At 38.4% G+C, this 20,018-nt stretch overlaps 1 pseudogene; it reads right to left on the bottom strand.

Moving 5' to 3' along the window:
• LOC130679808 (centrosomal protein of 162 kDa-like) overlaps positions 1–20,018 on the bottom strand; it is a 75,528-nt pseudogene that overhangs the window by 40,420 nt on the left and 15,090 nt on the right.

Genomic DNA, 20,018 nt, shown 5'->3' with positions numbered 1-20,018 from the left:
TACCACGCCTTGCCCTTGAGGGTTATGGGGAATGCCCGTGGTGTGGGTGATATCCATTGTTTTTAAAAAGCTGAGGAGCGATTGGGATGTATATGCTGGTCCATTGTCAGTTTTTAAATGTTTGGGCTTTCCCCAGGCCGAAAATGCCTGGAGGCAGTGAGATATGACATCTCTAGATTTTTCTCCTGTATGGCAAGAGGCAAAAATGATGCCTGAGCAGGTGTCTACAGACACATGGACATATTTCATCTTACCGAATTCTGGAATATGGGTAACATCCATTTGCCAAATGTGATTGGGGAGTAGCCCCTTTGGATTAACTCCTTCTGAGATGGAGGGTAGGAGTGTGACACACCATTTGCAACTGACTACTATGGCTCTTGCTTGGTCTCTAGTAATATTATATTTTAGGCGAAGAGTATGTGCATTGACATGGAATTGTTTGTGAAATTGAGCAGCTTGTTCTACAGGGTCAAATAGAGCTAAGATGTTAAACTCACGAGTCAGGGCATCCGCCTGCCTGTTTCCCTCGGCAAGGGGTCCTGGGAGTGAAGCGTGGGCTCTTACACGTCCAATAAAGAAAGGTGTTGATCGATCCCAGATCAGTTGTTGTAGCTTTCTAAAAATACTGGCAACGGGGGAAGACTGGCTAATATAACTTACATTCTCTAAGATGGACACAGCATTCACTACATACTGACTATCTGCTAAAAGGTTAAAAGGTTCCTGTGAGAAAAGCGTAAAGGCTTGTGCTACAGCCAACAGCTCTGTTTGTTGGGCTGAAGTGGTTGGAAAACTGAATGTCCAAGATTGGTCACCAGTGACCACAGTCCCGATGCCATTCTTTGACGCATCAGTGAACACCACCTTAGCCTTGTTTATGGGATTACATCTTGTGTTTTTAGGAAAGATGACGGGATTAGAGAGGCAGAACTGTAGTCAAGGATGTTTTGGGTAGTGGTTGTCAAAGGAAGCATTGGTGATGGTATAAGTAACAGCCCATGCATCACAGCATGCAGTAAGACATTCAATCTGCTCAGCAGTATAAGGTGTTATTATTATGTTTGGGGGAAACCCAAATGTTTTGATAGCTGTCCTGATTCCCTTGATGATCAAATCAGCTATACTCTGAGGATACCATCTTAATGTTTTTCTTGGAGAGTGGGCCAGATATACCCAGAGAATTGGCCCTTCCTGCCAAAGTACCCCTGTTGGGCTATTATTACTGGGTATCACTATAAGGAATAGCAATTTGCCATAGTCTATTCTATCTACCTGGGCAAGCTGCAAGCGGGATTGGACTAGGCTCAAGGCTTCCTTGGCTTGCTTACTGAGAGAGCGCAGAGATGATAAATCAGAATCGCCCTTCAGTGTCTCATATAATGGACTGAGCTCTTCATCTGTAAGCTTTAGGAATGGCCTTACCCAATTTATATCTCCAAGTAGTTTTTGAAAATCATTAAGGGTTTTTAATTGATCTGTTCTTATGGTTATTATTAATGGCCTAGCAATAGTATCTTCCAATTTAATTCCTAAATACTGTTTGGTGCAAGTTGCCTGTATTTTCTCTGGTGCTGGTTCCAGGCCCCATATCTTAAAGTGTGCTTGCAAGAAGCAGAGGGCTTCTTCTACTTTACTGTTCTTTTCATGACATAAGAGAATATCATCCATATAATGATAGATAATTACATCAGGGAACTTTTTTCTAACTTCTGCCAGGGCCTCATGCACATACAACTGGCACATAGTAGGGCTATTTGCCATGCCTTGTGGCAACACTTTCCACTCATACCGCTCATCTGGGCAATCATGGTTGATGGCTGGTACAGTGAAGGCAAACTTTTTACAGTCCTCAGAATGAAGGGGGATGGAAAAGAAACAATCTTTGATATCTATTACAATTGATTTCCAATCTTTTGGCAGGGCCATAGGCAATGGTAAACCTAATTGCACTGATCCCATGAGAATCATCTGATTATTTACAGCTCTTAGATCATGCAGCAATCTCCATTTTCCTGATTTCTTTCTTATGACAAATATGGGTGTATTCCATGGGGAAGTAGAACTTTGAAGATGCCCTGCAGCAATTTGCTCTTGCACTAATGTGTGGGCTGCTTCTTTTTTCTCTCTGGTAAGGGGCCACTGAGGAACCCACATGGGCTCCTCTGATCGCCATAATTTCGGGCAATCTCACTTTAAATGACCCATCTGCTTGCAATGGAAGCATGCCCCGGGAGGGGTAGCCCTACTGCGCGCATTTTGCAGTCCTTGAGTTATGGCTGCAGCCATTACCTGTCCTTGCACTACAGTGTCATTGATGTCCCTGCAAACTTTGAGGTACACATTTAAATCTTTATTTTTCCAAGGCCTACTAGCCTCTTTACACCATTTATTTGCTTGCTCATAGGCCAACTGTTTTACTAGGGGCATTGCTGTGTCAACATCTCCAAATATACGGCCTGCGGTTTGCATCAGCCTTGCCAAGAAGTCTGCATAAGGCTCATTTGGTCCTTGGAGTACTTTAGATAATTGACCCTGTAAATCACTAGTGCCCTGGAGTGTTTTCCAGGCCTTGACAGCTGCTGTAGCTATTTGCATATACACTGCAGGCAGGTCCTGTGCCCATTAGCATCTCTAGGTTCCACTGATTGTTCCCTGCGGCAGCGTTGCGCTGGGCAGTGTCTTGTGAAAGCTCTGCCCACGCAGTTTTGAATAGCAGGTACTGACCTCCAGTAAGGCATGCTCTGGCTACATTAGCCCAATCATCTGGTGTTAGATTCTGAGTGGCTAATGACTCCACTATGGCCACAGTGAACGCTGCTTGCACTCCATAGGTGGTGGCAGCTTCCTTTAGGCTTTTTACAAGCTTAAAATCTAGGGCTTGATGGTATCTTTGGTGGGTGTTTGGATCTTCTATTACTGGGAAGGCTGCATTCCCCTCCATGGTTAGCCATTCCCTCCATCTATTCTTGCCCAATTGTTCTTGGCACCCCTGGCCACCACAACATGAGTAACTCTGGTAAAGGGGTGGCTCTGCTCTATAGGTTGGAGAGCAAAATGGATAATTTGGAGCGGTTGGCACAATCTCTTCTACCTTACTGCTCTTATTGGGGAGAGGGGCCGAACTAGTCTCTCCTTCCTCTCTGCTTATGCTCAGTTGGCTCAGTGAGGGGTACAAAGTGGGCCGATGTCCTCTCTGAGCAGCCCTAGCCTCTAACTCTTCTCCTGATAATTCTTGGTCCTCTTCCTCATCAGAGGACCCCCCCTGTGTCAGAGGCTCTTTCTTCTTTCAAGAACCTCCTCTCCTTCCCTTATGGCTTATCACTAATTTACATTCGTCGCTATACCGCGAACTTTCCTTGCTTCGTTGCTATCCCGCGAACTTTCCTTGCTTCGTCGCTATCCCGCGAACTTTCACTGGCGCCCTAACTTTTCATAACATTTTTGACAAAACAAAACAGTACAACAAAGAACACTATGACGGACAGACAAAACAGAAATCCCCACCACAGCCGCTTGCTATCTCCTTTCCTACTTCTACTTTCGCTTTGCTCGTTGGTCCACTCACCCTTCTCCTCTGAGGCGCCTTCCCGAGCAATCCTTCCGAATGGGGTCCACAGGTACTGCCTCAGGGTATGAAGCTCTATGGCGTCCGCGTCCGCCAGTTTCTCCTCTGGGTGGTTGGAGAAAAATTCCCGGGTTTTGGCACCAGATACCGCGTTCGCTCCTTGTGGCGGTGACGACAGCGATACATACACAGACCTGGTTCACTTCAGTTCTTTATTTTTGCTCAGAAGGTCGGGAGAAGGTGAGTGAGAAGAAGCAACAGCCGGAGGGAGCGAGTGAGAGGAAGGAGGAGAGAGAGAGAGAGAGAGAGAGAGAGAGAGAGAGAGAGAGAGAGAGAGAGAGAGAGAGAGAGAGAAAGAGAGAGAGAGTGAGAGTGCTTCTCTTTCCTGCTTACGCCTTATATAAAGGAAGCTGGCCTATGGTGATCAAGATCATGCGTGACCTTTCAGCTGATTGTTAGCATGCCTTCTGCATGAGTTGAGCACGAGCGCGGAAGCATGGGGCAAGCCTAGAGGAGCAACTTCCTTATGCTAATGCCACCAAACCAGGAAGGGTGGCGCCCAGGAAGCGGGCGACATCTTAGGGCATTGGTCAGCTACAGTGGAAGGGCGGTGTTCAGCCATAGTGGGACTCAGCCTTGGCCGTAGGCCGGCCCCTACAATAATCATGGTTTATCATTGTCTAATCTAAAATTTAGTGATGTGTTCTATTTTTATTTTGGTAGTCACAAACACTAACATTTTGAAATAGGGAAAAACACTCATAAAAATATTATTGTCTTCAACTATCAACTTCTACATCATCCCCCTCTTTTCTTTTCCACCTACTGTGACATTACTTCTGTCTTCATTCTTAGTAATTTCAATATACTCACAAGTGAAACTTGCAACCCCCTGGCTTCTGGTTCCTTATACTTCTCTCCACCTAGCTACTTACGCCCACTGGCATACTCTATGTCTTTTTCTATTACCAGTAAACCACTCCTGATTCTCAGTCTCTGGCATTTACGCTTTATCAATCCTGTCTCCCACCTCCCTGGTACCTGGATTGCAAGAACTCTTGGACCCCACTGGGACCCACAGTCTATTGATCCTACCTGTTTCACACTGTACCACACCACTTGATGTTCCTTCTTCCTTCATTACTCAACTTAAATTCCACATACATCATTAGCCCTGTCTTCCTCCTCTCTCAGTTGGCAAAAAACACTCTGATCTCATCTCCTACAATCCTCTTTGCTTACTCTGCCCTAGCCACATGGGCTTCTCTGCTGTTCCTTGAACATGCCAGGCAATCTTTTGTACTTTAGGATTTCTGCACTATTTCATCTTTCTGGAATATACTTCCCCTAGATATCCACATGGCAACTTTTTTATCTCCTACAAGTCTTTGTTCAAATGGCTCTTTTTCAATGAGGCCCACTTTGCCTACCCTATTTAAAATTGTAACCTGCTGGACTCTACCACTAACACTCTTGCTGTACTTTCCATTTTTCTTACATATAACATCATTTACTTATTTATTATGCTTCTTGTTAAATGTCTGTCTCTCCTCAGCAGATGAAAGTGCCACAAAGATGGGGGAGGGTAAATATCTCTGCCTGTTTTGTTTACTGATGTATTGCATGGGCCTTAACTGCCTGACCAAGGTAGGTGCTCAAAAAGTATTTGTTAAATGAATGAATTTGGATAAAGTAAATCCAAAAGAATGTTGGAGGTTAATTTATCTAAAATAAATAAATAATATTAAAAACAAAACTTCCTCTTCTTGCTCCCAAAAAGTACAGAATGAACACTCCTAGAACATTAATGAAACATTTTCATACTCCTCTTTATGATTCTAAAATCTGAGAAATGTTCCAGGTGCTTTTTTTAATCTTAGGTACTAGACCCAATGGACAGTTAATTTCTAATGAGTAGCTGACATCACAGACAGATGTTCCACAGAAAAGAGAACACAAAAGACTTCTTAGGAGAAGGGATTAGGGGTCCCTAGGTTAAGAACAGGAGAAAATGATGCTTGTATTAATCCTCTACAATCATATTTTTGTCTCCCCAGAATAAGCAACATCTACTCTCTGTTCTCCTTCATGCTGACAAAAATCAGCCCTAGGCTTCCCATTTCATATGTACAAGTTACCACAGCAAATATACGCCCACAAGGACAGAAGTAGTAAGTTATTAATGCCTAAAGAATTTTAAATGTAGTCAAAGGGGTCCTGGAATTCACAGTTATAGGAAAAGGCCAGGAAAGATACTGTAAGCTAGAAATGAATTTTCCAATAAAGGTAGCTCTCCTCATGACAAATATCACCACATAACAATGATAAAATTGGTCATTCATTCAATTTAATACAAAAGAAAGGACAAAATGCTTCTGGTTTCCTTGCTCTCCCTTCTCCACTGGGGTCTAAAGGCAGCAGAAATGTTGGTCTGACCTGAACATTTCTATTTCTTTTAATAGCTGCATGGGCTTCTGAGTTGAATATAGTCAATATAAATGACTACATTAGTAAATAACAGAAATACTGTGATGTACACAAATGTGTATTATGTGACATGTAAAACATCCTGCCTCTCCAAGTCTATACTGAACTACTCTCCAGATAATTTCTATATTGTAGGTTACCATTTGCATTCTGAATTTATTGCTCTTCTCTGGAAAACATTTTGGATGTTACAAAGCCAGCCAGATGAAGAGGGGTTTGAAACTCCCATCTTCTATTCACTTCCCACACTATGGATCTCACAGCAGGAGAGCCCAGAACTAATGACAAAAATCTCCTGTAAATTGAACCTTTCAGAAATGGAATGTAGTACCTTAAGATTAATCCTTCTCCATAAGGAAGGAAAGTTCACAGAAGAGAAGGAAATAGGGAGAGTAAAGAACATGGAAAGTAAACTAATACACTATATGCACAGAATTATATGATGAAAGGAATATATGATTACCTTTTTTCCTAGTTTGATTTGATGTGGGAATGGATCTCAAGTTTTTGCTTTTCATGCCCTTTGAAGTTTTCTTTTCAAGAGTAGAAAACGTCTTGAATGGTGAACTGGTTTGCCGTAGCCTGAGCTCCTAACTGACGCATATAGTGCACTCTGGGGTTTTCTCTTAAGCAAAGAAGGGGCACTTCCAGTCTCCTTGTATGGCACCTGTTTCCCAGTTACAGCCTCTTCCTCTCCATAGCTGAGCTGAGATCTGTAAGTCTATGCACAAGTACAAACTTCAACTATAGTTGTAAACATTTAACAGATGGCAAAACCATAATGATTACTAAAAAACATAATTTATGGAAGACAAATCCTATGTTAAAATTCTCTAATTCATCAGAATTTTAGTATTTTGAAGCACATCTTCAAAGTCAGAACTAAAATAAGCAAAATAATAAACAGAATCAGCTTGCAGAAATCAAGATGTATAATTTGCTAGTATGAACATGGAGGAGAGCAGGGATGAGCACATTTTGAAATGACATAAAATCTTATCTCTTTTCTCTAGGTTTCTCAAGATGAATGTTTATTAACACCCTGCTTTAACTACACAAGCTCTGGAGATGATTTATAATAAATGTGTAACTCAAAATTATAAAATAAAATAGAATATTGGAATCATGGAAACTATCAATCAGAACAGATCAAGAACAGAGAAAAAAGGAACAGTGAAATAAAAGTTCTCAACAGTTGAGAACAGCATTTATATGAAATGCCAACTTACCGACTTCTGCAGAATACAGACCTACTGGGAAGACTGAGTAAAAAGCACTAGAATGGTGAATAAATTTTATTTTCTTATACTACTCAAATCGTAGACTATGTTTACTTAAAAAAGTAAAAATAGAAAAGATGACTTCTAAAAGAAAGCTAATGCTATAGTGGAAATTTCCAATTTGGGGACTGCAGGGTGTTATAATAAATATTGTTCACAAACATACAGGATCTATATGGAGATTAGTGTCTAATTAATTGCACTAGCTTAAGAAATAATACTTACAGACAGTATTTATATAACATAATTTATCAAAATGTCAAATCTATTTAGATCATAAACACTTACTTTATTTAATTTGTCATCCTGAGGTAATAATGTAGGACCAATAGATATCTTTTTCTTCAAAATATCAAGGTACATTTTATCTATATGTTCTTCCATAGTATTTACTCTTGGACAGCTATTTTCTATACATTTGTTTGTTGTCATTTGTAAAACCACATTCTCTTGAGTTTTGTCAAAAAATTGGGTTGCCAATTTGTGGCTCTTGAGATATAAGAGTTCATATTCAGGAGTGAAGGGCTAACAAATTCAGTTTCTTTACTATCGGCCAATTTCTTACAGCTATAAAACAAAACAGTACATAGATAATGAACCCTATATGACTCCTCAAATATCAGTTTTATTAATACAATCCACACACACACATAATATACATATAAATATATTTGTATTATTAACATATAATATTTAATGTATTTAATATTTGTAACTATTCAAATTAGGTCATTAATGTCAAATACATTATTTACAATTCTGGCCGAAAGTATATTCACATGGTATCATATAATTGCTTTAAATTTTAGGTAATTCTAATGCAGTACAATACAAGGGATGGCATGAATGACTGCGAGACCCTACATCAAAGGAAAGCCAAACCAAGCAAGACTGAGACTGCTTCTGTGCTAGAAAAAATATAAATTTCTAAATGGCCTTTTTGTAGTATTTTTTTATCAATAATATTTTATAAAGTCAGCATGCATTTGAGGCAGGAAAAGTATTTTATTCATTTCTAGAAGAAACTAAAGAAGTAATTGTTATTTATGTTAATGAGGCATGGGGTGTAAATATTAAAAACCATAAATTTCATCACAGTATAGAAAAACTTTAAAGTAGAACAGGAACATCACTAAGATTTTGAAATAAATCATTTCTGTGGTTTAAAACACCTAAATGCAATAGAACATTTCAGACAAGTGGATCTTAAAACTATGGGAATCCCTTAAGGAAACATCCTAAATGTGGTTAAATATCAGCATATTCTGGGGTTCCAAAAAATATAGTCATTGCTGCTTTCAAACTAATAATGGTCAATTAGATAATTTAATTTTATAATTTATAAAATGAGATTTAAAAAATTAATAGGTTACCATTTCCATAAAAGTAAGGTAGAATGGCTTTTTGGTAATTGTTAGAAGCCTTAAAGTAGCTAGAATCATTAGAAAATAAAATAATTCTTTGGCTCTTTGTGGTAGCAGAACCTGACTAGATGCTCATCAAACTTGCCTGTGCCAGTTAAACTACGTTTGCTCCCTCCCTCGAATCTGGATGGGTCCGTTTTCTAGTCCTTCCCTTTAGAATGGGAGTGCTCTGGTGACAAGAACCTCAGATACGTGTTGTTGGCTTAATGGCTGGGTTTTGGACAAGGCAGCATACTAACCAGAGGCCAGAGGGAGGCAGTGCACATGTCACAGTGGCAAACATTGTTAAACTGTCACCCGCAATAGTTTATGAGGCAGACCACATGGCTACAGAGTCTGGGGTATCAAGGAGAAATGGCAGGAGAGAAGAGCGAGTTTTTAAGTGCCAGCTACTATTGGCTACTTCTGGCAATTTATGATAAGAAAGATGAGCTCACAATAGAGTGGGCCAGTCCGAGAGAAGCAGTCAAAGGGAACAGAGAGTCTAGAAACTCAGGGTTTCTTAGGTTCACTCTGTGTCTAGGTTTAAACAGTAAGATTTGGCATTGAAAAATGCTATGAAAAAGCAAGATTTCATAAGACTTCTTGTTTGAAAAGAGTGATTTCAGTTCCTTGGCAAAGATCATATTAAAGGTGTCATCTTCACACTTAAGGTTGTTATTCCAACAATAGCCAGACAGCTGCAATTAAATTGAGAGAAAATAACAGAGGGACAAGAAAGCAAAGACACAAAGCATGTTTAAAACCTTTGTCTAGCAAAAAGTTGTAACTGCAGTTGTTGGCACATGGGACTGAATGGAACCAAGTGGACCAGAAGCCTACTAAACTTTTTGAAGGAACTGTAACGACAAAGAAACCACAACCCTACTTAAAAAAAAAAAGCGAGAGACTTGTTCAGGAGCTTTAACCCACCAGCGAGTAGGAAGTGACCACAGGAGGGCATCCTCCAAGATGGGCACACCCGCCCCCGAAAGCCCACTCCGGCTGCGGCCAGGGGTGACAAAATGCAAGACAAATCTGTCCGGGATTGGAGCTAGGAGCTATGTGGAACAATGTATTATAAGGCAGCTCCTTCTTAAGAGCAGAATAATGGTCTAAATATGGAAAATTCCCAACTTCAAAGTAGGAGGTCTTTATAAGTCTTTCCAGTGGATTCTGAAGTTGCATTACTGATTGCATAAGGAAACCAAAATCAAAAGTTTCCTCAGAATTTCCCTTTCTGAATGGGAGTATTTGTTGCAGTTTCAAATTACTGGGTGAGGGTGAGGAAGTCACTGCACAGCAGACAATGAGGAGCTAAATCAAGCCTGATGGAGAGGACTGTGCTTCACCTGGCAATCCTGGCGGTTCACATGGACACAGCCCTGAATGGGACTTTGGGTTGTTTGCTTTGGGGATGGGATGAGGGGGTCTTTGTATGAAAAGAGTGAAATGCATACTTGGCTATTAGAATGGTAGATTCTATAAAGACTGGCTAGATGCCTAACAAACTCATATTTCACTTTTCTTTCTGAGCACATAAGCAAACCCCATTTCCCAGCCCTCTTAGACCTTGTTATCTAGGCATACTGGTTCTTGTCAATAGAATATGAGCTGCAGGGATGCAAATGATTCTGTGCTGAGGCAGCTAAAAGGAAATATTCTAAGTCATTTTTTTTTCTTTTCTTATCAACTGGTTGGTTGAGACCATAACAACCTTAAAACCATGTGTCAATGATCGAAGTAGTCTAGGTCCCTAAATGATGGTGGAACAGAGTCCCTCCCCAGCCCCACAGACACACATATGATATGAGCAAGAAATAACTTTCTGATGATGTTAAGCTTCTGAAATTTCAAGGGTTATTTGTTATAGCAGCTAGGATTGCCTACCCTACAGTTTACTAAAGAGTATTTGGATGTGTGTACTAAAGTTTATACTACTGATATTTCTATAATTATTGTTATGTCTTTAAGGTAATTATTCTGGTTTCCAACTTCTTAACACAAGCATAAAAAACTATATTTAGAGTTCACATTACTAGCATGGTTCCACCTATGCCCACAAACACACACGATGGGTAAAGAGAATCTCTTCAGTTACACTACCAGAGCCCTAAACAGCAATCCTAAGTGGGCATAACCTGCCCCTTATAAATGCCAACGAGCACTGGAGGTCAGCAGAACAGCAGACTTAGCATTCAAGTGGGTGGGCTTTAGAGTAAGCTTCACTGCATCATTTTCTCTCAACCAGCACAAATGCAGAAACAGGGCAAGCAACACTCCAAGTGACGCACACGATGGGGCCTCAAAATGTATCTGTTGAAAACACAAATGAATGAATGAATATGTGAAAGGATGATAGGCTTTTGACAGAAATATTTCAAGGAGATCAGAGAACTGACAATATATGCGATTAAGAACACAAATTTCCCTGGTTTTAGCCATGTGATCTTGAGCAATTTATTTAACTTCTTTAAGCTTTATTTTTCTTATCTATGAAATGGGGATAGGATAATGATGGAATACACTTCAGGGAGCTGTTCTAAGATGAAATGAAATCTAATATGGAAAGCACTTTGTACAGTAACTCGCCTACTATAAAATGTGATAAAAATGGTAGCTATCATCATCTGGTTCTGGTGAGAGCTCCACCGCTGGACTGGTTCACTTCACTTTCATCACTTGAATAACAGAGATAAAGATGCCAGACAGTCACATGAGATAATGGATGTGATACCCTAAGCGTTACACATACGTAAAACTGTCTTACGACAAAGTTATTGTGAGGTGCTACTCTGTGTGTTGGAAAATAACAGCAAGGTCAAACAGGTTTCCCTTAAAGGGCAGTGGAGCGGGGGCATTTCCAGGAAGCCCATGACTCTTGTGACCAAAGACTCACCCTTGTGAGCTACTGGCTGGTCTGTGACTAAGTGTAAAACTAGCTGGTTTATAAAGAAGGAAATCTATGACTCATACACAGAAGAAAATTCATGTTCCCTCTCACTGTTCAAATCAACTGTCCGAGATATGTAAAGCTGAAAGGATTTTGCTTTTCAGTGAAAAGCTTTAAGACTACTTAATGGTAGCAACTTTTTTGGTAGCATCAGCCTTTTGTTTTAATTTTAGCACTAGAAGAATTTTGATGAACTAAGTCAGGACTAATAAAGAAAGCAGTGACTCACAGGTAGACTCATACAAGCTTCCCATTTATTAATCATTCACTAGGAATAATTAACTAGAAAAATGACTCTAAAATTTTTCAGTGACAAGGCAATAAACAAACAAACTGTACAATTCATTCCAAAAAACTCATACCTGACAGGTTGTAAGTCAAAACCACTGACTCCAAAGGAATTTATTTTGATAGGTTTCATCAGCTCCTCTACTGTGGGCAGACCTAAGAGAGGAAAAAGTTAGAACAGCAACCAAAAATGTTTTGTAAATTGCTAAATTTAATGTCACCACCAAAATTACATTTTCTGATTGACACACTTAGCAAAATGTCATTAATAATAAACCCCGTTTCCCACTGTAAACTTGCTTGTACCAAAAAAGAAAAAAACCTCCTTTGATGTTTACATTTGAAATACATATGCCTATGTACTTGATAGATCGATACCATTTATGTATGGAATATCTAAGTATTAAATGTATGTATATGGGTGTATCCACACACAATCCCTTTCTCTCTCTGTTCTCTGTTCAAAAAGTAACTTCGGTACATGTACATGGAAAAGGGTAAAAAAATTGAAAACACTTAAGTGATTTCTTCATTTGGTCAAGGCAATTGGAGGAATAATTGAAATTTTATCCCATGTTCGGCTCTAACTTCACAGTTAAAACAATGATTCCAGATTTCATTTGAACCCTTTAAATAAATTCCGAGATGAGAAACAATCATTACAGAAACTGTATTTAAATTACACTACACTGGAAACTGTTCAGAGAGAGTCTCAATAAATCAACTTTTACCAGATTCTGTAGTAGAGATGTGTTTAGGGGACTCTCTGTCTTCCTGAGGATGATCTTTCGCTGAGCTCTCGGCTGTCTCCAATGCACTGCTCCCAAGTCCTTCCTCCCCTGTGTCCCCCCCCGGAATGGGCTAGATGGTAATAGGCCTGATGCAAAGCTTCAATGTCACTGCTGCTTCGCCCACAAGAAACAGCTGTTGAAATATAAATGTGATCTACAGCATAATCACACAAATACATGAGAAATGTAAAACTCTAATATTATCCCTTAATCTGTTAGGAATGGTAAACAAGGCGCTAGGACAAGGCTGATATAAATACAAACACTGGTAATACGCAGCATAGCCTACCAGTATGACATCACAGCAGGCTCAATAACTTTTCAGCAAGTCAAGATGTGTCCTGACAAGGTAACTATAAAATCTAACCCCATGAGTTATTGCCCTCTCTTCCTACTATGCTTAATCAACCCCTCTACGTGGGACAAAAAGTCCTAAATGTCCCAAACTGACATAATCTTCCAAGAACTCTCTCTCCCTTACCATTATCACTCACTCTCTCTTTCCCTTCCTATCTTTTTCTCTCTGTCTCTGCTTCCCTGTGCCAACAGCATCTTGTAGTCTGCATTTCTCCAGCTGAAATTCACTCCTCTAACTTTACGATCCAATTTCTTCTTTTCTTCAGCCCTGTAGAGACATCTGACACTGCCCTCTACCTGGGGCTCTTCCTTCTGCACAGGTTCTTCTCCTTGTTCTTCCCACCACTTTGTTTCTCCATCTTTTATGGCCAGTGACTGATCTCAGGGCTCCACCTTTAGCCCCCTCCTAAAAAGTTCTCATTTACTTTGTTTTTGGCCAGGCTATTTCAACAAGACCCTTAGCTTAACTATTACCCATGTGCTCATGACTCTCAAATCTGTCTTTTGTCCTTTTTTCTGAATATTAAACTTTCTAACAGACATTTAGATTGTTAAGGAAATCATATTTAACATATCCTCAATTGAATTAATTATATTCCCCAACAAAACTTGCTCTCCACTACCTCGTTTTGGCTAATGGCACCACTATTCACCCAGTCAGCCGACAGGAAGGCTGATGTCATGGTTACTTCACTCACTCCTCCTTCCCTATTGAGCTCCTCTGCTACATACCAACCGATAAATAAATTCTGGAAAAATGAATTCAAATAACCTAATGACAATAATGATTTAAGGTTTTTATGAGTTATTTTCTTACTCATTTTGTACCTTTCATTACTAACAGTGGAATTTTCAGAATTAGAGAAAAGAATACAAGAGTCATAGAAAAGTGGAAAAAAAGAACAGAAACAGGATGACCAGCCTACTTTTCTCGTGATACCCACGATCAATTTTAGTGCTTAAAATGTAATAGAATACCCATCCTCCTCTTCCTCTCTATAAGTTGTAACTTGCACAGTATACACTTCTGAAAGGATATTTCCAACTCCAAACATAAGAGGTCGCCAAGTGCCACATATAAGACTGTTTAAGAATGCTTTGCAATGGGATATCCTTCTATCTAATGTTTCAGGTTACCACTGCTATTTGAAGCACACCCAATAAATATGATTTGCTTAAATAAATTAAAAACAAAAAAGTAGGGACACTGTTAGAGAAGAATCACTAAGACTTAAGTGGCAGGGATTTTCAGTAGGATCTGAGGAAGAAGATCTTGCCTGCTAAGGTAAACCTAACTTTCCCCCTAAACCATCCATCAGACCCAGAGTAGCACGACTGAGGGAGAAAATTAATCTTTATGAAAAAAGAAAAAAGGCACAAGGTGTTTTTTTCTCCTCTACAGAAATAGCACAATACTTAAGTATGTGCTGAGTATATAAAAAAATATATGACACGTAAATAGCATAGCAGTACTGAATGCTTATACTTAATTTAACAGGTGTGAGGTGTCAAGAAGAGGTTCTAGGCTTAAAGCAACAGTAAACACTCAGAAAAAGAAATGACCTAAAAGTTAGAAATTAGAAATGGAAGACAGAGAGGTATGAAGGGCTGTTCGGAATACAGAGCAGGGGAAGTACTTTTCTCTTGAATCATGAATCCAAACTGATATTAAAAATAATTCCAAGGTCATATGAGTTAATTTTTTTCATGCATTTTATGAAAAGGGCTGAATTTTCTGCCTTTTAAATTAAAAAAGAAAGACCCACTGTGGTCAAGAATAAATTACTAGGGGAAGCAAGGCCTGAAGTGGGCTATCAGTTAGGAGGCTCCTACAATAGCCCAGGGAAGAGATGACGGCGGCTGAGACCAAGGCAGTGCCGGGAGAGGGGCTGAGGGGTGCTCAGATTCTCGGCATGTGGAATTAACAAGGTCTGCAATGATTCGATGCTGGGTGTGAGAGAAAGAGAAGAAAAAAGGGGGACTCCATGGGTTTGGGCCTGAGCAACTGGAAGGGTGACAGTGCTTTCAGCAGAGGAGATGGTAGTCAAGTAAGGAGTGGGGAGATGAAGAGGGCAGATTTGGACACCCCTGTAGAGGGGAGGAGGAAAGTACAAATCAGGTGTCCTTGAAGCCCAGTGAAGAAAGCATGTGAGGGAGAAAGAAGTGGAGGGACTGACTCTGCTAAGGGCTGCTAGTGGGTCAGCTAAGATGGAAACTGAGCGCTGGATTTAGCACCATGGAAATCATTTGCACCATTCATTACTGAAGCTCTCAGGCACTGCGCCATGCATGAAAAATTCAGGTTCTGGGGTGTGGAAGGAGCTGGAAGGAAAAGCAAGCTCTTAACTCCAGTTTCTGCTGCTGTGTGGGGAGTCAGAGCAGCAAGTCGCACCCAGACCAAAGGGCATCATGTTACTGATACCAGCAGGCCCCTCTTAGTGAAGACAGACAGGTAGCAGCTGGGAGTTCAGAAGGAGGATTCCTCATTCGTAGCCAATTAATGGGCTCCTGGAATATGTAATGAAAACAAACAAGCCAAAATAGTTCAGAAGCAAAGCAAAGTAGTATTTGGAGAGGCGGCAGCAGCAGTGGTTTTATGAAGGTATCAGAGATCTAATCACCGCCATTTCCAGAAAAAAGCAATTAAGAATAATTACTAAGTTCCCTTAGGGAAGAGACTCTCTGCTTCCTAGCTATACCCTAGGGCTGTCACAAAGTAGATGCACAATAAATATCTGCTTGTTGGCTGGCTGGCTGTCATGCATGGTACCTGTTATCTCATTTAATATTCACAACACCCTGTGATACAATAGTGCCAAGAGGAGACATACCAATTAAAAAAAGAAGACAGGACTCTATGTAATTATTTTATATATTACTGCAAGTCAAGATTTTTCCAATTTATATTTTTCCACTTTAGGAAGTTGAAATATATCAAATCTTGTTTTGCAGAGCCAAGGGTCTAGTCATGGAACAATACTGTCACCCTGACTGTTCTAGTCATACAGCCAAAGCTCAAAATGGTACTTGCCCATGAGACAAATGGAAATATGCAAAGGCTAGCTCTGGCCCTCATTTTCATAGTTACCAACCTTTCCAAAATAATAAAGCACAAAAAATTTCATAAATATTATTTTAAAAAGATGATCTTTGATAATGCATCATCTGAACCTGTTTAATACTGGAAGAAACATGGTAAAAAACAAAACCAAACAAAACAACCCACTGATCTTTTTCACTTCTTAAACCGATTTGAAGATTTTCAAATAAATTTTTGAAATACTAGATAAATTCAATACCCCACAATCAAGAAGTATTTATACTGTATGCCTTCAGGTTTTTAATTATGATTTGTACTATTAACAGAGGACTGGTATAAATAATAAGAAGAACCATACAGTTGCTACTGCTGGTTGAATCTTAACAATATATGCAGCACTATACATGATCTCAATCGACCAACCCAAGATCTTGTTATAAAGCGGCTTAGAGGCACTAATTGTCCAATGTTACACAGCTGATAACTGGCCAGGCTGGGAATATAAACACAAGGTTACACAACAATAAAATCATATGCTACTATCTTCCAGTAACTGACTCATCAAACTATTTCAGAGTCAAGAATATTTAAGAAATAAGACCAAAACACTGTAGTTTTATATTACTGCTTGGATAATCTTAATAGAATTTTTATTTTCAGTAATACATTTTTTTATTTCTGAGTTTTTCTTATAACCTACAGCAGTAATATTCATACTGTGTTTTATAAAAAAACAGGTTTTCAGAGAAAATCATGGGTTCTACAGATGTTTGGAATTTCATTTAAAATTATCCCTTAAAATATAAGAACTATAATAAAAATTAATCTGTACATGCAAATGTGCCATGTATGTAACTGTAATATTTTGAAGGCCACTGAAGTGCTAACTTTTGTCTCCTACTTTGTTTACATGCGTATCTTAGAATAAAGTTTCTCTGGCCATCCTGTACACATATGAACTTCCTTCATAGGTCTACAAGATCTACACTGGTCTTTTAGAAGAATTCATGTCTGCTTATGAAAACTTTACAAGTGGACTGACTATCATGGCACATGTGTTTCCTGTATATAAATAAACAGCAGTAAGACAAAGGAACATGTGCTCAGCACATGCTTCCATAGTGGCAGAACATTCAACTGGGTAATAACAAGTAAGGGAGTAACATGTATTGATGGGAAATTCTGCTGTCATTTTTTCACTTTCATATTTGTATTTTAATATACAAGTGGATGAAATAAGATAGTGGTGACTCTAACGGCAGTGACTAGAAAGAGGAAATCTGAGCGGGCTTTGTGGTTTCAGTCATGTTTTGTTTTTTTGATCTGGTTGCCAGTTACATGAATGTGTCAGTATTTGAAAGTTCATCAACTTGCACTGTTATGATACACTAACTTTTATATAGGCATATTACACTTCAATAAAAAGTACAAAGAAGTAAAAAATAAAATGCAAGCAGATGTTTGGAGTTGGTTAGTGATTTACCATTTCTATTGCTCTTTTTTCCCAAGTGTCTGGATTGGTTTAATGGAGGCTTGCAAAGCAACCTAATTAAGAAGTTCCATGTGCAAGTATTTGAGCAGTAACCCAATAATATTTTTAAATTATACTACAAAAACAAAATATAAAAACATATTGGAAGTCTGAAGATGATATAAGAATATAAGAAATGCCTATAATTTCTGATTTCAAAAATTTCAAAATTTCAACAATTTCAAAAGACCATTATTGTTCTAACTTTATAAGTAAATATTACAAATGTAAACATATTTATACCAAAAAAATACCATTTTTATCTACACAGAAAGTATACTACATGAGATTTCATTTGGAAATAAGTATTCCACCTACTGCTTTAGAAAAAATTTTGAAAAAACAATCTTAAAGACCTTTACAACTTTAAGTCTAGATGGTCTTAGGCATTTCAGAATTTGGAGATGTGATCTAGCTTTTTCCTACACACAGGGAACTATGGAAAATCAAAGTAAGTCTAAAGTCTCATTTTTCCTGCACATGGCAATTTTAACTGAACACTTTGGAGGGCCATAGAAAATTAGTTACTATTTACCTACAGTGCTATACTTTTTATCAACAGCATTTATTCATTTATTAATAAGTATTTACTTGAAAACACACTTGACTTGGCTAAGTGTCACCATTAATAAATTCAGATAATTTAAGTTGTCAAATATGGTAGAAAATGTGAGACTTAAAATTTTATTGTCAACATAGTTATTATACATATTATTATATACAACATATATTCCCCTGGAAGTGTAATCAATTAATAGAGAACAGCCAGTTTTTCACTTTTACCTGTTCCTGTCATTTCATTATCAGTTATTTCTGGCAGGGCTTTTTTGGCTTAGTTGTTGCTCTATCCTGTTCATCAAGGTTGACCTCTGCAACAGAGTCTAATGAATCCAGCAGCTCCACTGGAACAACATAAAAAAATATATATTAGGAATATAGAGAACTTTGTATAGTTCCTTTAATGGAATATTTTAATTATATGCAAGCTGTATAAAAACAAAGAAATATTTACATATAAAGAATATGTAATCATGTATCTTTCACAAGCATGCCTTTCTTAAGTACAAGAGATCAGACTTACATCAACATACATTATCTGTGCTTATATATAGGTCTAATGTACATTTAGGTGTAGAAGGCAAAGGGGATGAGGAAAGTAACAGAAAGAAATATTCTTTTTTTCCCCAGCTTTATTAAAGTACAGTTGACAACTAAAAATTGTAATTTTTACAATTGTAATTGTACAATTTGATGATTCAATATATGTATACATTGTGAATACATGTATTTACCACAATCAAGCTAATATATCCATTACCTTATACAGTTATATTTTGTGTGTGTGCTGTGAGAATACTTAAGATTTCCCCCTTAGCAAACTCAAGTATACAATATTTTTAGCTATAGTCACATTGTTAGACCTCCAGAACTTACTTATCTTGCATAACTGAAACTTTGTACCCCTTAACCAACATCTTCCCATATTCTCCTCACCCAGCCTCTGGTAACCATTATTCTGCTCTGTTTCTATGAGCTTAACATTTTTAGATTTCACACATACATCAGGTTATGTAAGATTTGTCTTTCTGTATCTCGCTTATTTCATTTAGCATGATGTCCTCCATAAAATATTATGCATGTTACATTTTCTTTATTCATCCATTGATGGATATTTAGGTTGTATCTATATTTCGGCTATTATAATGCCACAATGAACATGGGAGTACAGATTGTCTTTGAAATATACCCAAAGGTGGGACTGCTGAATAATAAGGTAATTCCATTTTTTTTTTTCAGAAACCTCCATACCATTCTCCACAGGGGCTACACTAATCTATATTCTCACCAACACTGTACAAAAGTTCCCTTGTCTCCACATCCTCACCAAAACTTATCTTTCCTCTTTCTGATGATAGTCCTTCTAAGTGTGAAGTGGTATCTTTTTGTATTTCTCTGATGATTAGTGAAATTTATCATCTTTTCATATACCTATTGGCCATTTGCATGTCTTCTTTTGAGGAATGTCTATTCAGGTCATTTGCTCACTTTCAATCAATCTGGGTTTTTTTTTTTTTTTTGGCTCTTGAGCTGCATGAGTTCTGTGAATTTTGGATATTAACCCCTTACCTATTATATGGTTTACAAATATTCTCTCTCATTCATTCCATAGGTTGCCTTTTTCAGTCTGTTGTTTCTTTTGTTATGCAGAAGCATTTTAGTTTGATGCAATCCCATTTGTCTATTTTTGTTTTTGTTGCCTATATTTATAGGATCATATCTAAAAAATTATTGCCCAGTGCAATGTTAAGAAGCTTTCTTC

Source organism: Manis pentadactyla, chromosome 12, assembly GCF_030020395.1.
Source record: "Manis pentadactyla isolate mManPen7 chromosome 12, mManPen7.hap1, whole genome shotgun sequence".
NCBI lineage: Eukaryota > Metazoa > Chordata > Mammalia > Pholidota > Manidae > Manis > Manis pentadactyla.
The sequence above is the reverse complement of the archived record's forward strand: the minus strand, read 5'-3'. Positions and strand labels throughout refer to the sequence as shown.